The 15,406-nt window shown below is 37.6% G+C and overlaps 1 pseudogene; it reads right to left on the bottom strand.

Annotated features, from left to right (window-relative positions):
* Positions 1-8,511: 8,511 nt before the first annotated feature.
* LOC106009046 (olfactory receptor 4P4-like) lies at positions 8,512-9,576 on the bottom strand (annotated as a pseudogene).
* Between the last annotated feature and the right edge of the window lie 5,830 nt (positions 9,577-15,406).

The raw sequence follows: 15,406 nt of genomic DNA on the forward strand, positions 1-15,406 counted from the left end.
AGAAAGGAATCCTTCTCTATTGTTGGTGGGAGTTCAGATTGGTACAAGCACTATGGAAATCACTGTGGAGATACCTCAAAGAACTACAGCTGGAGGTCTCATTTGATCCAGCTATTTCCCTGCTGGGTATTTTCCCAAAAGAATTAGAATCATACCACAGAGATATATGTGTACCGATGTTTATTGTAGCACAGTTTGTAATAGGTAAAGCTTGGAAACAACCCAAGTGCCCATCAACTGGAAACTGGATAAAGAAGATGTGTTTTTTTTTATATAAAATGGAGTACTACTCAGCCATAAAGAACAAAAAACTAGAGTCATTTATAGCTAAATGGATGCATATTGAGGCCATACTCTGAAGTGAAATAAATAAGACACAAATGTGTAAATACCAAATAGTTTCTCTACTGTGAGAAACTGACAGTATAAATAAGGATTAAAAAGATTAATAACTAATAATTGATACTTTGAAATAGGAAAAGGTCCAAAGGGATAGGGGTGGTGGGAGGAGATGGGGAAAGGAAAGAATGGAAAGGAAAAATTATGAGAAAAGAAAAAAATGGAAACAAAGTATGTAAATAGGGAAGGGTGGAGGGGTGAAGGGCACACAGGTAATGGGGAAAAAATAAGAACAAAGATACATCCTGTATAGGTACAAACACCCAATGATAAATGTAAATGTAATGTATCCCTAAAATGTACCAATAAAAGAATTTAAGCAAAAAAAAAAATGGAAGTTGTTAAATGTTCTTTCAACTTAGGACAGGCATCTCAGTCCAGAGATACATTTTCTAAAGCAGGGCACAACCCTGGTTGTTATAATGAGCCCTGATAACAGCATTATAATGTCCATTGTGGGAGGGATCTTGAAGGGCAGCAGAAGTCCCAGAAGGTCATACCTGGGAGACCCTGAGCTCATATGAGCCCCTTCTCTGTGTACAAAAATAAGGAAGGAAATGGAAAGACAGCAGCAGGGTCCTCTCCCTTTAGGGTGTATGGCTTTTGGTGCCAGTGCACCTCCTGCTGTGTCTGCTGAGCTCAATTCCTTGGATAGAACAAGGTTGAGCAAAGGTTCCAATGGCAGAGGCTTCGATCTTGCTTTCTCCCTTTCCTCCTAGCATTCTTCATGGCTGTGTCACTCAGCCTGTAGATGAGGGCTAAGCCAAGGTTGTGATCATGGTGTAAAGAAGAGCAAGCCCCTGGTCGCCATGGATGGGGTCAGTTGTAGGGGCACAGGAAATGAGGTGGGACAAGAAGGTCACAAGCACATTGACCATGTGTGAAAGGCAGGTGGAGAGGGGGATGTGGGGTCCTCTGGTGACCAACTCCTGAAGGTGGACAGAATGTGGATGTGATGTAAGAAATCACCAAGGCAATAAAGATCAAACTGGACATCCACCCTTACAGGGTGATGATTGTGATAACCAAGAGCCATGTGTCAGTGTAGGTGGCTTCATCAAGGGGAACAGGTCAAAGAAGTAGTGCTCTGTCCAACTGGGGCCACAGAAGGGAAGTGTGATAATGATGAATACATGCAGGAGTGGAGGGACAAAGGCTCCAATAATAGAGGCCATCGTAGGGACACAACACACCTGTCTTTCATGATGATCATAAAGTGAGGGGGTCTGCAGATGACTGCATAGTGGCCATACCCAAGACCACCAGGATGGAGATGCTAATGATAGCAAAGAGGAAGGTGTAGGACCTCTGGCCCATGCAGCCCTTGTAGAGTATTGTATTCTGCCAGGTCAGAAATTCCATGTTCTGTTTATGGACCCTCATGCAAATAAAGCAAATATTCACAAAGGAAGAAAGAGTTAATGTCCTATACTTAATAAAATGAGAGATTTGTTTCTGTCAGTGGCAATGTATGAAGAGAATGAAAATTTAGACTTCAGACTTAGAGAAAATATGGGCAATGAAAAGTTCCAGTAAAGGACTGATATCCCAAAGTATAAAAAATCTTAAAATTCAATAATAAGAAATCAATCTCACTAATAAATGAGCAAAGTACTTGACAGATGCATCATCAAAGAAGATATTCAGGTGGCATGTAAGCCTGTCAAAAAATACTCCCCAACCTATGTCATCAGGGAGATGAAAATTAGAACAAGATACTACTATACACCTAAATACAATGACCAAATCCACAACACTGGCCATGCTCAGTGCTGGTGGGGTTGTGGAGAAAAAAAAAAAACTCTAATAATCAACACTGGGAAGCAAAACTTGCATAGCTACATTAAATGGTAGTCTGGCAGTTTCTCTGAAACTATGCATATCCATCATATGACTCAACAAATCACACCCCTTGGTATTTATAAAAAATGAAAAATAACTTGAAAACTTATGTCTTCTAAGCACAGATGTTTACATCAGCTTTCTCATAGTTGACAAATCAGAAGAGGCCAAGATATTTAGTAGGTTAATAAATTAAGTTTGGTACATCGTGACTGCATATAAAATCAATGGAATACTATTCAGCCCTACAAAGAAATTAGCTATGAAGGCATGAAAATAATGAAGAAAAGTTAGTGCATATTATTAAGTGGAAGACACCAGTCTGAAAAAACTTAGCTCTGTAGTTCCAAGTATTTGTTATTCTGAAAAGGTAAAATGATGGAGATAGTAAAAAGTCCAGTGGTTTTCTGGAATTAAGGAGATGGGAAGGATTAAACAGGCAGAGCAAAGGGGAAGTTAGAGCATTAAAGGCTCTGTGTGTAGATACCAGCCTGGGCCCTAGGATCACAGAGGCTGCCAGTAAAGTCCTGGACAGGCCTGGAGGCTTAGTCTTCAGGTTCTAGTCTGGAGTCTGGGGCCATGGAGCTCTCCTAGGTGCTGAACTCTCCTGGGGCAGGCCCAGCGTGGGGTCCCAGGCAAAGTCATCTGTCTAGTTCCCCTGCACTAACACATGCTGGGTGACTGCCTTGCTGCCTAGGGTTAGGGGAGAGTGATGCAGGTATTGTAAAACTGCCTTTTCTACACCTTTTGATGTATTTTTCTTATTTCCGGAGCCTCTGTATTTCCAACAGGAAAGGAACAATAGTAGATGTGTGAAGAGCCCCTAGGTGTAAAACACTGACAGAGTAGTTCTGGCACCGAAGGCATATGCTATCTGGTTGTGTTTTCCCTGCCTCTCTCAGGGCTGTGGGGCAGCAGTGACGCAATCAGGGGAGCGGTGTGGGGAGAAACTTGGTCGTGCAGCGTCTGGACTCAAGGCTATGGAAAGTGGGGATCACAGCATAGGGCTCAGATTGAAGCACAGATTTATAACATCTGAGGGGAATGGGTGATCAGAATCATAGTGCCTCCCTAATGCAGAAAATAAATAAGAGGGCATCATAGGGGCTGCAAGGTGGCTGGATTCACTCCTTCACTGACAAGTATTCTTGAATCCATGTGGCAATTTTGGCCCATTGGAGATCATTTGTTTTACTACATATGCATGCGTGATTACTCGTGTCATACAGGGATGCTCTAGACATGTGAGGAGAGTGCATAAAGTCAAATACTATGTCTGAATTCTTCTTAGAGGATATTTTGATTGTTAAATCACACGTGCTGTTTATGTCCTGAGTCCAATTAGACAGGAAGAATTTATTTTGTTTTTCATAAACTGTGAAATACATATTGTCTTATAACATAACATATTTAATCATTTTCTATACATTAACTTTCAACCTTTATACTGACAAATGTGATGTTTCAGAACACTTCAATTTAAACTTGCTAGTATTTTTGATTTATTGATGACATCACTGATACTTAATTTGTCAAATACTTTCTGTTATAAATTTGACTCAATTTTATCTTTTTCATAATTTTTCTTCACTTTTTACTTCTTAGTACAGAAATTACTAAAGACTTGATTAAGGAAATTTTTAAAAAGTAAATAACATAATGACAGAGGAAAAAGAAAACAAGAAAGGTAACTAACAAAGGTCCATAAACTGGCCATCAGTGTGTTAGTTTTGGCATAGGGAACTTTTAACTGAAGGAAGATTTTACAAAAACAGTGATGAATTTCACAAAAACTATCAAAGGATAAGTTGATTAACATACATAAGAGAAAAGGAATGGAGACTATGTTTCCTGCAGCCAGTTCAAGCAGTCAAGTCTAGCAGATTGCAGATTTTCCTATTTATTGTCGTCATGTGGTAAAGAGAATTGCAGATGATAACCCAGTGATAAAAGTCCATGACAATTTCGATGAAGATCTCAGTACCCCCAAAGAGGTACTGGCCTGGAATGGGCATTACCCTAGAAAATAGATTCTCTTCACTCAGTGTGTGTAGCTTTAGTAGTATGGAAGAGGCCCCTAGAAGATAAATAGCCAAAGAAACCGTGCATTTAGTTTGTACAAAAGAGAACTACATTGAATAGAAACAACAATTAGAAGGCTGCCGTCTAATACTGCAGCATTACAAAACAAGGGGAACACAAACAAAAATATTTGTATGTACTGGTCACAAGAAATTCCAAGAAGAGAATATTTTTGCCAATGCATAGTGCTATATCCTGCAAGGCTCTCCTTCAAAATTGAAGGAGAAAGATCTTTCAAAATCAAAAGGTCTTCCAAGATAAGGAAAAATTAAAGAAATCCATGACCAATAAACCAGGATTGCAGAAAATTCTTGAGAATCTTAAACAGAGATTTTGAAAACAATAGCCAGGAAATCAAGGGAAGAAATAAATTTCACTGGAAGATTAGTTTTTTTTAAAGGAGAGAAAATAATGAATCAGTGCAAAAAATAAAAGACAGGAATTAATACACACATTTCAGTAGCACTTACTGTAAAGGATCTTAACTCTGTAATTAAGACATAGACTGACAGATGGGATCAAAATATAAGTCCCATTTCCATGTTCCCTCAAGAGATACACCTCATCTACAAGTCTGAAAGTGGAAGAATGGAAAAGGAGCTGAAGCAGCTGGAGCCCAAGAGTACTCAGAGGTAGCTACACTTATGTCTGATAAAATCAACTTCATACCAACACTGTTTAGAGAGAGAAAAAAGGTCATTACAAATTAGTACATGGAAGAATTCAGCAAGAAGCAATAATAACTGGAAATATATATGCACTGAATTTTTGTGCACAAAATTTCAGTAAAATATCTATTTGTAATAAAAGGGCACATGGTCATGAATACAATCATATGAGGGGACTTCAATACCCTACTCACAGAAATAGGTCAACCTGACAAAAAAATCAACAAGGAAATACCAGAAATTAGACTATCGATCGAATGGGCCAAGGTATCTGTATTTCTCTTTTGAAAAACAGCAAAATATATCTTTTGTTACCCTATGGATTTTTTACCAAAACAGAATACATTTTAGGCCTTAAAGCAAATCATAATAAATACAAAACATGTGAAATTGTCTCATACATCCTAAGAGATTACAATAAAATAACACTAGAAATTAACAAAAGAAATGACACTAGAAGAAACCACAGGAACTACAAAAAGGTGTGGAGATTGAATAATACAATTACAAATAATGAATGGATCACAGAAGAAATCAGGGGAAAATAAAAAATTCCTGGAATCAAATAAGAGAAACACAACATATCAGTATTTGTGGCACACAATGAAAGCAGTTCTGAGGGAAGTTTCTAGCTATGTGTGCTTACATTAGAAAATCAGACAACTCCCAAATAAATCAAGATGCATCTCAAGGTCCTGTGAAAAATGTCAAGAAAATCTTAATGGATGTGTATACATACATATGTGTGTATGTATATATGTATACATATATACATACATATAAATGTATCTATATATGGAAACAATTGAAGAATAAGGGGATTGTGTTAGACACAGAAGATGAAATGAAACTATGTCTTTCACAGATTTTGGCTTCAGTCTTTCTTTGATCCCTCATCTTTTACTTCCAAACAAATTCCATGGTGATATCTCCAATAGTTCTGGGATTAAAGAATGCTTTCCTGTGATATGAGTGGATACCCATTCAGTTAAGGTATTCCTTTAATAAATTTAGTAATTGTTAATATTTAAATTGCCCACAAATTCCTGTGTAATTGGATAGAATTACTTAAACTATCCATTTACAATAATAACTATTTCTTAAATGTGTTGTTTATACTCATATGCAGCACAAAACATTGAATCAAGTTCTCCTCCACATTTAACTAACAGGCATTTTTTGCAAACACTAGGCCTTATGAGTAACCTAGAAAGTGAATCCTAGAAAGAACATCGAGCAAGTAAAAAATTAATCTTAGATCAATAGATTGTGTTCATGGTCTAATTATATAAAACAACTTTAATTTTTTCAGTACAAATTTGTGGACACCAGAGAACCACAAGATAATAAAAGGTTTCATTTTTTCTTGTTTTGTTTTATTGGACAACATTCATTATGATTAGATCGACACTTCCCTGAAAATCTGAAAATCCACATGGACTCCTGGCCACAAACACAGGAACACACTCTTCAAACACAAGAATATCTGTACATACTGTGTGCTTCTACTTAAAGAAAAATTAAAATGCTCCATGGAAAAATTTGAGTCAAATAAAGCTATGAATCAATAACTACATAGTCAGAGCAAATTTCTTTTTTGAATGGACAGTGTTTTCCCTGATAGTCCAAGTTTTGCATAGAACCAGGAGAAATAAAAGTGATTATTAAGCACAGAATGAGGAATATAGGGAGACCTTAAATTAGATGCAGAAAGATGAGAAGGAAAAAAGAGGAGAAAGGGGAGGAGGACAAGGAAGAAGAGGGAGAGTAGAAGAGGAAGAGGAAGGAGGAGAAAAGAAGAAGAAAGAAGGTGATTAGATATTTCAAAATTTCTGGACTTCAAACATGATAAAAAGGAGATGTAATATCAAAAACAAACACTGCAGCCTCTAAACTTTTTCTTTGATATTGACATTATTTTGGGCCAGGAATAACCCTATCAAGGAAGTTCTGTAGTGCATTACTTCAGCCATTCTCCTGAGAAAAGACAGGTACCTGAGTACCTAGGAAAATACCAGATAATGGGAGCGAAGCTTGGATCACAGGTTGGATCATGTTGTGCTCAAGACATGAGGGAAAACTACAACTAGAACAGTAGTGCCTCTCTAATGAAGAAAACAAAGGAATGAAAGGATTAGGCAGGGGGCTGACAGGAGGCTGGATTTTATTTTCTTGCTAAAAGACGCATGGAAATACGTGTTGATTTTTTCCCTTTCAGCTATATCTTATTTTATTATTAATACATGATTGTTATTTACATAAGAAAATATTCTAAAGATTTTAAAACAGCACAAAAGAAATAGCACCTTTGTGTGTAATTCAGTTTATTTCCCCCTAAAATTTGTAGCAGAGCTATTGCTCAGCAAAAGAAAGATACAAAGACAAAATAAAAATATAGCACATAAACGTATGGTTTATTCAAATTGTAGAAATTGTAGTTTATAAACAGAAACAGTAATATGATATGAGATTTCTGAGAGATGGTAAATGCAATACGAGAAGAGGGAAATAATTCAAAACACTTTTGGTCTGTTGATGGGTCTCCCAAATCTTCCCGAAGAATGCAGTAGCAGTGTGTGGTAATCCGTGGGACCCTGACACCCAAGCATTGCAGCAGGGTATCCCAAGGAGAGGAAGAACAGGAATAAAGCCCTAGAGCTGGGAGAGATTTTACCACACAGCCACAGAAGAAGAGTTGGAGGAAAAAAGGGAATAATGGGAACATGAGGTTCACTTTTCCTATATTTCCTATTAAAACTTCACATATGCCAGAGTAGCCAGGATTGGTGGCACAAACCTGTAACTCCAAAACTCTGGGAGGCTGAGGCAGGAGGGTTCAAGTTTGAGCTCAGCCTCGTCAAATAGTGATTTAGTGAGACCCTATCTCAAAATTTAAAAAATAATCAAATAAAAAAATTACAAACAGGCTGGAGATGGAACTTAGTACAAACGCCCGATGTTCAATCCCCAGTACTGATGATGATGATCATGATCATGATGATGATGATGATGATGATGATGATGATGATGATGATGATACTACAAAGGGCTGGGACACAGCTCGGTTTAATCTGCAGTATCATGAAAATAATCACATATGTAATCTACTCTTCTATCTTTGTAAAACATAGTTCATTGCCTCATTTTACAGATATTATAGAATGGAGACACGTGTAACTAATGCAAATGGCAAAAAACGGACAGACAAGCTGACAGAGTCAGTATGTCACCCAGATATTCCTGATACTACATCTAATTACTGTAGCAATATACTTCCAATATGATGAATTCTGAGATGAACATGCTAGACCTGACCAGATTTGGAAGATTACTGATTAACAAATGAGAAGACTGGGTTGTATTCCAAAGAAAACAGGATTAACTGCCTATGTTTTTTTATTGGAGGAAAAGGGATTTATATGATCTAAGTTGTGTTTGCAAAGGACATTTCTTGCATTCTTGAAACTGGCCTGGCCACATGTAGAACTCCCGGAGCTATTTAAAAGTACAGATTGCAACTTCAAAAGCAGTGATTTGAGAGGTCAGTAATACCAACTCCCTGAAATAAACTACTTTGTTTCCATAATCTCTGGAAGGATGGAAAGCATAATGAATGTTGCCTTACTGACTTTAATTTTGAATGAGTTTTAATTCGAGACCAGACCTTGTGCATGGCGATTTTCATCTCCATGTTTCTCAATGTGTAGATGAGGGGGTTCAACATGGGAGCGATCACAGTGTGACACATACAGATCTCCTTGTTCCTGCTCTCATTCCCTGTAGGCAGCAAGTAGGTATAAATACGGGACACAAAAAATAAAACTACAACCATTACGTGAGAGCTACAGGTACACAGGGCTTTGTGACATCCTGTGGATAACCTTGTCCTAAGATGATATCGAATGAGTATGTAAGAAACCACCAGCACAAGAAAAATGACAACCACTACCATCCCCGAATTAGCAATCACCAAGATACTGACAACATGAATGTCTTTGGAAACAAGTTTCAAAAGAGGCTTCACATTGCACATTTCAAAAGAGGCTTCACATTGATTTATCTGGTTAGAACCACGGAAGGGCAAGCCGAGTACCATAAGAAGCAGTGCGAGCGAGTACCAAAAAGCAACTCCCCAGGTGAGAGCAATGAGCACATTGCACCTCTTCCTGTCCATGATGACCGTGTAGTGCAGCAGCTTAACGATGGAAATGTAATGGTCAAGAGCCATGGACACCAAGGTGAATATTTCCACGCCCGCCAGTAGGCGAGCAGTGAAGAGCTGGTCATACAGCTGTTGTAGGAGATGCTTTTTCTCGCTGCAGCTGGGTCTCTGAGGAGCCTGGGCACCACACTGGAGGTGTAGCAGAGGTCCATGAGGGACAGGTGGCACAGGAAGTAGTACATAGGTTGTTTGATCAGGTGGCTGCACGTGGAGAGGAAAATGGTGACATTGTCCATGAGGACTGCCAGGTAGCAAAGCAAGAACAAGAAAAAGAACAGAAGCCCTGTTTTCTGATTTCCACAAAGCCCCAGAAAAATGAATTCTGTGACATTTTTCTGATCGTCCATGAAGTCAGTGTGAGTCCATAATACACAGAGAAAGAAACTTCCTTCACCAGAAAGCGTGCACAGCACAATACATCTTCAAAAGCTTGTATATGTTTTGGAGACATTTGTACATCAAAAAGATAGTTGCAGATTTGTTGCAAAGTCAATCTGTAAACCCCATTTAATTAAAAGCATCACTATATTTTTAATATTTAATAAAAGAATATACTTGGAAACTTAATAAATATTTTATATGCATTTAATTGTCATAAAATCTGAACAGGTATTGTTCTGACATTCATTTTTCACATGAAAATATAGAGAATAGGAGGCATCAGTCAATTATGTCCACCACTGAGATATTAAATAGAAGACCTAAGATATGAACCTATATCTGGGGGCAAGTTTCAGCCTCCTAAGCCCTAGGCCACATTATCTGTAAACAAAATGGAATTCCAGCTGTTTTCTATGGCTATAAAAAGATATTCTCTTTCATTATCATCGTTTACTAACTGTAAATGTATATTAAGTGTATATTATACTAACTGTGTAATATTAAAGAAATCCCTCTTCTTCCCTGTTTTACATATAATTTACCTATAAGATCCTAATCGCTCAATAATTCAAAAATCAAATGAAATTGATATTTATTAATTTAAAAACTTCAAGGTTCTTAATCATAATAGTAAAATAGTCTGAATTGGTTGGAAATTGTTTTAGTGCTTCTCCAAAGCATGTTTGGTCAAAGTTCAGGACACAGAGGAGCTGGAAATAAGGAACCAGGGGCAGCAACACTGGGCATCTATACCGAAGAACATGTATCTCATTATAAAATCTTTTAACATAAAAGCCTTCACCTTTTTCCTTAAATTCCAAATACACTTATTGACAGTTACTGGTGCCCAGAAAGACACACCAGAGACAGCTAGTCACTTCCTGGTGAATTGTTGAGGGACCTAATGTGATTCTTAAGAGTAGCCTGCTTATTCAATCACACATTCATAAAGTCTGTGTGTTCAGATGCTGTGAATCTGGGAGCACAGAGCAAACATAATCATCACCTTTACCTGTATCTAAATGTCCTCTTCAGCACAGCCAGGCTGAAAGAAAAGAATAATTTCAAACAATCTGTGCTCTTTCAACGGGACCAGTGAGGAAAGACTCTACTGTTACATGGAGGTGCCTCATCTAAGAAGCACGAGACAAGCACTCATGTCAGACTCAGCTGATTTCTTTGTTGAGAGCATGCATCAGTTGGTTCCCTCTGAGCCTCCTTTTTAAACTATTCCTAGAAATGGTGGGACTCAATCTATTTGCTTTATGCCAAAAGAAAAATAAGTTCCTGTAAAATGATATATGCTACCAAGGACTTGGAAAGTCCACACGGCAGCCCTACCCCATAAGAATGTTTACAGAGGAGCAACTTCTTGTAAAAGGAAGTATACAACACCAATTTCATTTAGCAGTTTCCAGCTGCTCTAGGGTCTGTGCTCTGGGAACCACAATGAGATGGGCTGATGAACTCATATTAAAGACAAATTAAGTACACAAAAAAGGTGTTGTAAAGAAGTGGGTGTGAATACATGTTTATTTTGTATTCCAATTATGTGGACAAATCTGTGAGTTAAAGGACAGAAAAGAAAGTAGAAATATTTTCCCACTAAAAAGAAAACAGAACTAAAGTAAAACTAGAGAATTAAAATTGCAAAAGTGCAAACCTCCTACAAAACATTTCCTCCTTAATATTGGTGCAAGCCTCAGGATCTCTTGACATGTAAATCCAGGACTTCTTACTTACAGTGATGAATTATATGTTGGGAAAATGCAAACCTATGTGGACAACAATGCTGCAAAGCAGTTCCCAGAGCGTCTTTACCAACAACCTCTGTAAAGCTTCCTGTGCTGAAATATACAGAGGTTCTATCCCATCCTCCAATCCCATATGTTCTTGTAATACAGAAAATGCTCAATCTCAAAGCCCTCACCTGCACGCTCACACACACACACACACACACACACACACACACACACACACCAGATGCACATACTCAGATACAGAAGGTTTTAAGAGTGAACAATTTTTAGTCCATTATTTATCTAGCTTTCACTCAAAATAAGTTGTCCATAAATCTGTCCTTTACTATTTAAATTCTTTCAGCAAGATCTCTGGAGAAATTTATTTTACAAAGATATGTAAACTTCTATTTGACAGGAAAACAAAAGAAAAGAAAAACATGGAAGTACAGTTCTTGGAAAGTAGACTCATGAATAAAGTCATGAGATGAAGGGGTAATGTAAAATTTCATCAAGAAAGATTTTATAAGTTTTTTCTGCTTCTTTATATACTTATCATGTCTATATCAATGAAAAATGTGAAATGGAAGGACATAGACTTAATTTTTTGATGCATTAGGAGTAAAATGTTTACATGCTGTATATTCATAATATGTTCTGGAAATAATAGCATTTAAAACCTTTTATTTTCTTACCCATTTCATTGCTACCACAGTGCAGCAACTATGGTATCATTGCCTCTGTTTTGCAAATAAGAATACTATACCCCAAGACTACACAAATACTAAGAGAAAGATCTGTATCTAAACCATGGTGGTATGTTCTGAAAGCTGTAACTTTTTTACTATTTGAACTTATCCTCTCACAAATACAAATCAAGGTTTCCATCAAGGTTTAATTGTTAAAATCAAGGTTTAAATTGTTATCAAATTAATTTACCCTCCAATGACATTCAGATTTGTGTGTGTGTGTGTGTGTGTGTGTGTGTGTGTCTTCCCTTGGGAACTGCCACAAGCAAAATAAAACTTAACTCAAGAAATTAAAATTTAAAACTAAAATTCACTAATACCAATTTTTAAAAATAGTTGTTCACAAAACCAAAATGGTATCCCAGCGTAAGAAAACATATATAGGTGCTAATCATAATTCTCACTTCTACCAGATTTTACCTTTCTTTGAAATGTCCAAGTGTTCCTTCAGGCTGGTTGCACTTACTGTTCTTGATTGTAACAGAAAGTAGCCAATAGATAGAAAGCATCTGTATCTCTCATGAATCTTGAACCCCAAAACATATTTTAAATATTCACCCCTGGGAATATTTTGAGTTAAGACATAAAAGACCCCAAGAGAAATATTACCATGGGTATTATTTTTTTTGCAGCAAGTTCATGTGCAGTGATGATGGTAAAAGTATTGTCAATATTACTAAACTTGTCATGTAGGTGGTTTAAAAGTTTCTTTTAATCTTTTGTATTATGACATAAATGATTCAAGATTTCTGCAATGTTACAGAGTCAATGAAATTTTATGGTTTTTTATCTCTCTACTCAACCAGAATAATTTCCTTAAGTACTGAAGTTGCTGAAGTTTATACAACATACATTTCCTAAGGAATACATTATTAAGAATCCCATTTTATTAATGTGCTAAGAAAGTATCATAAGATCTGGGCATGGTGGGGCACGCCTGTAATCCCAGCACTTGGAAGACTGAGGCAGGTGAATCATTGTGAGTTCGAGGTCAGCCTGGGCTACATAGTGAATTCAAGGCTGGTCTGAACTGCGTGGCAAGACCCCGTCTCAAAAATAAATAGATGAATGAATGAATAAAGTGTCATAAAAGGATCATGGATGTTACTCTTACAAATATTATCTTCAGAATAATTGTCATTATCACAAATGTTTGAAGAGTTCCTCAATATTTGATTATTCCCATTAGAAATTTAGAAGTTATGTACATTGCCTTAAGTCAATAGACAGCAGCTACTTTTAGGTAAGTAGTTAGAACTTGGAATACGGTTCAATATCAATTCATTTCCCCTTATTTCCATTTGTTTTGCTTGCTTTGTGTGAACTTTCCCCAGCCGAATCTAAAGGGAGCAGGTTATAAAACTCAGAGCCCTTACACATAGCAGATTATCCCCGTGGGTCTGCACAGGGCTTCTCAGCACACTTACTATATTGTAATTTGTATTGCACTCATTTCCACTTCTCACTCCTTCTGAAAACCAGCTGTATTCTGATCAGCAAATTCAACTCTTAGCTGCCCATAACTTTGGTAATCTACTCTGTAACATCTTTGAATTAGGGCAATTGACACTGCTCTCTTTACTGCACAATCCTGGCTATGTCTGGTTAACAAGCCTCAGGTTTATAAAACAATGCTAGATAAGCCTAAATGAAGAAGCAAATCCACTTTACCCTGAAAATGTCAAGATTTCTTTTCAATATTGATAAATACAGCTGGCATGAAGTCAGAAAGACTATAAAAGATCTGAACAATGTAATTCATAAGTGTTCAGGTACATATATAAAATTATACATCCTGAATCCACAATGCTAAGTGAAATAAATGAGCATAGATTTCTATTATATGGGAATCACAAAATATAATGAAAGACCCAAATGAAATCTTGATATAGGAAACAGGAAGTTAGACTTTATGGATATTGCAAGAAGATCTGGGAATGGGGGTAGACAGGAAGTGGGGAGGCTTCCAGGAAATAAACATGATTAAGCTGGGATATGTATCTGTGCAGGTTCCCCAAGATGAATGCAATTCTTAGTTATAACAAACTTATACTTTCTGGGGACCCCTGAAACATTACTGGAATCCTCTGCAGTAGGCCCTGCCCAGTGTGTGATACAGGCCTGAGGGAAAAAACCTAAAAGACAGAACTAAGAGAGACAGAAACAGGGCACCAGGGTGACCAATGCAAGTGCAACTGACAAAGATGCTTGCCAGTAGCAGGTGCTGATTTTTATTGGTAATCAGTTGGGGTAAATGAGAGCTATGTGCAAGGGCAGGACTACTTGCGATGCTATGGAAATTAATGTAAGCAAGTCTCCTAAAAGGCAAGGCAAAGCACTCTCAAATTAGGAACAGAATAGACAAAATATATGGTTGTAATTAGAACATTGTCCTTCTAGTCAGGAGGTTTTGGTTGTGGTAATGGAATTTGGGTGCGAGTTACTCTGACCTTGACATGTAGACTTCAGCCAGACTCACTTCTATAAACAAGCTGATTGTGGGGTTAACACTTCACAGCCTGCTTTGGGCATAATCAATATTATGATCTCCTGCATATACTAATAAAAAAGAAACTGTAGAAGGAGAAGAGGAAGAGTAGTAGAAAAAGGGAAGGAGATTGAGAAAAGAAGATAGTACAACACTAGATCTTGGAAAAATCCTGCCAAAAAAGATAAATTTTGAATAGTATAGATAAAGATAAACAAAACCGACTATATGAATGATAATGTGTATAAATGGATAAAAATGTAGATAACAGAAAGCTATAGAACATTATCAACAACTAAATGACAGTGATTTTGAACACAGCAAAACTAGGTGTTTACTAAATCAAGCTGAATTACAAAAACTTCCCAATTATTAACTATAAAGTTAATAGTTAGTTTATGGAGTCATGAGGAATGAGCCCAATCAGCCAGCTGCAGATAGGCAGGTCTGCGGATGCCTTAGCAATGTCGTGAGTCGTGCAGAAAGCACCAAATCAGCCAGATGCAGACAGGCAGGTCTGCAGATGCAGTAGCAACATCACGGCGCGCGGAACACATTGAATCAGCCCACGCCCTGGCAGCAATCCACTGGACACCCCACCCCACCCCACCCCCGCTCCTCGTACAGACACCTGGTTCCACACTACAAAGACCCAGAGGACACCAGACCACCAGACCACTGTACTGGGTAAGTTGGAGTCATCTTCACCTTCCATCAGGACCAGGACTATCTTCAGGTGAAGGGCAGCTGGAACCTGCAATACAACTCTGCAGAGTTCAACCCTACGGGAATACAGGGAGCTCAACTTGGGACTTGCAGCCAGAAATCTGCCTGAA

This window comes from Heterocephalus glaber, unplaced genomic scaffold (genome assembly GCF_053883595.1).
Source record: "Heterocephalus glaber isolate CG9 unplaced genomic scaffold, H.glaber_assembly_v1.0 deba00001673, whole genome shotgun sequence".
Taxonomy (NCBI): Eukaryota; Metazoa; Chordata; class Mammalia; order Rodentia; family Bathyergidae; genus Heterocephalus; species Heterocephalus glaber.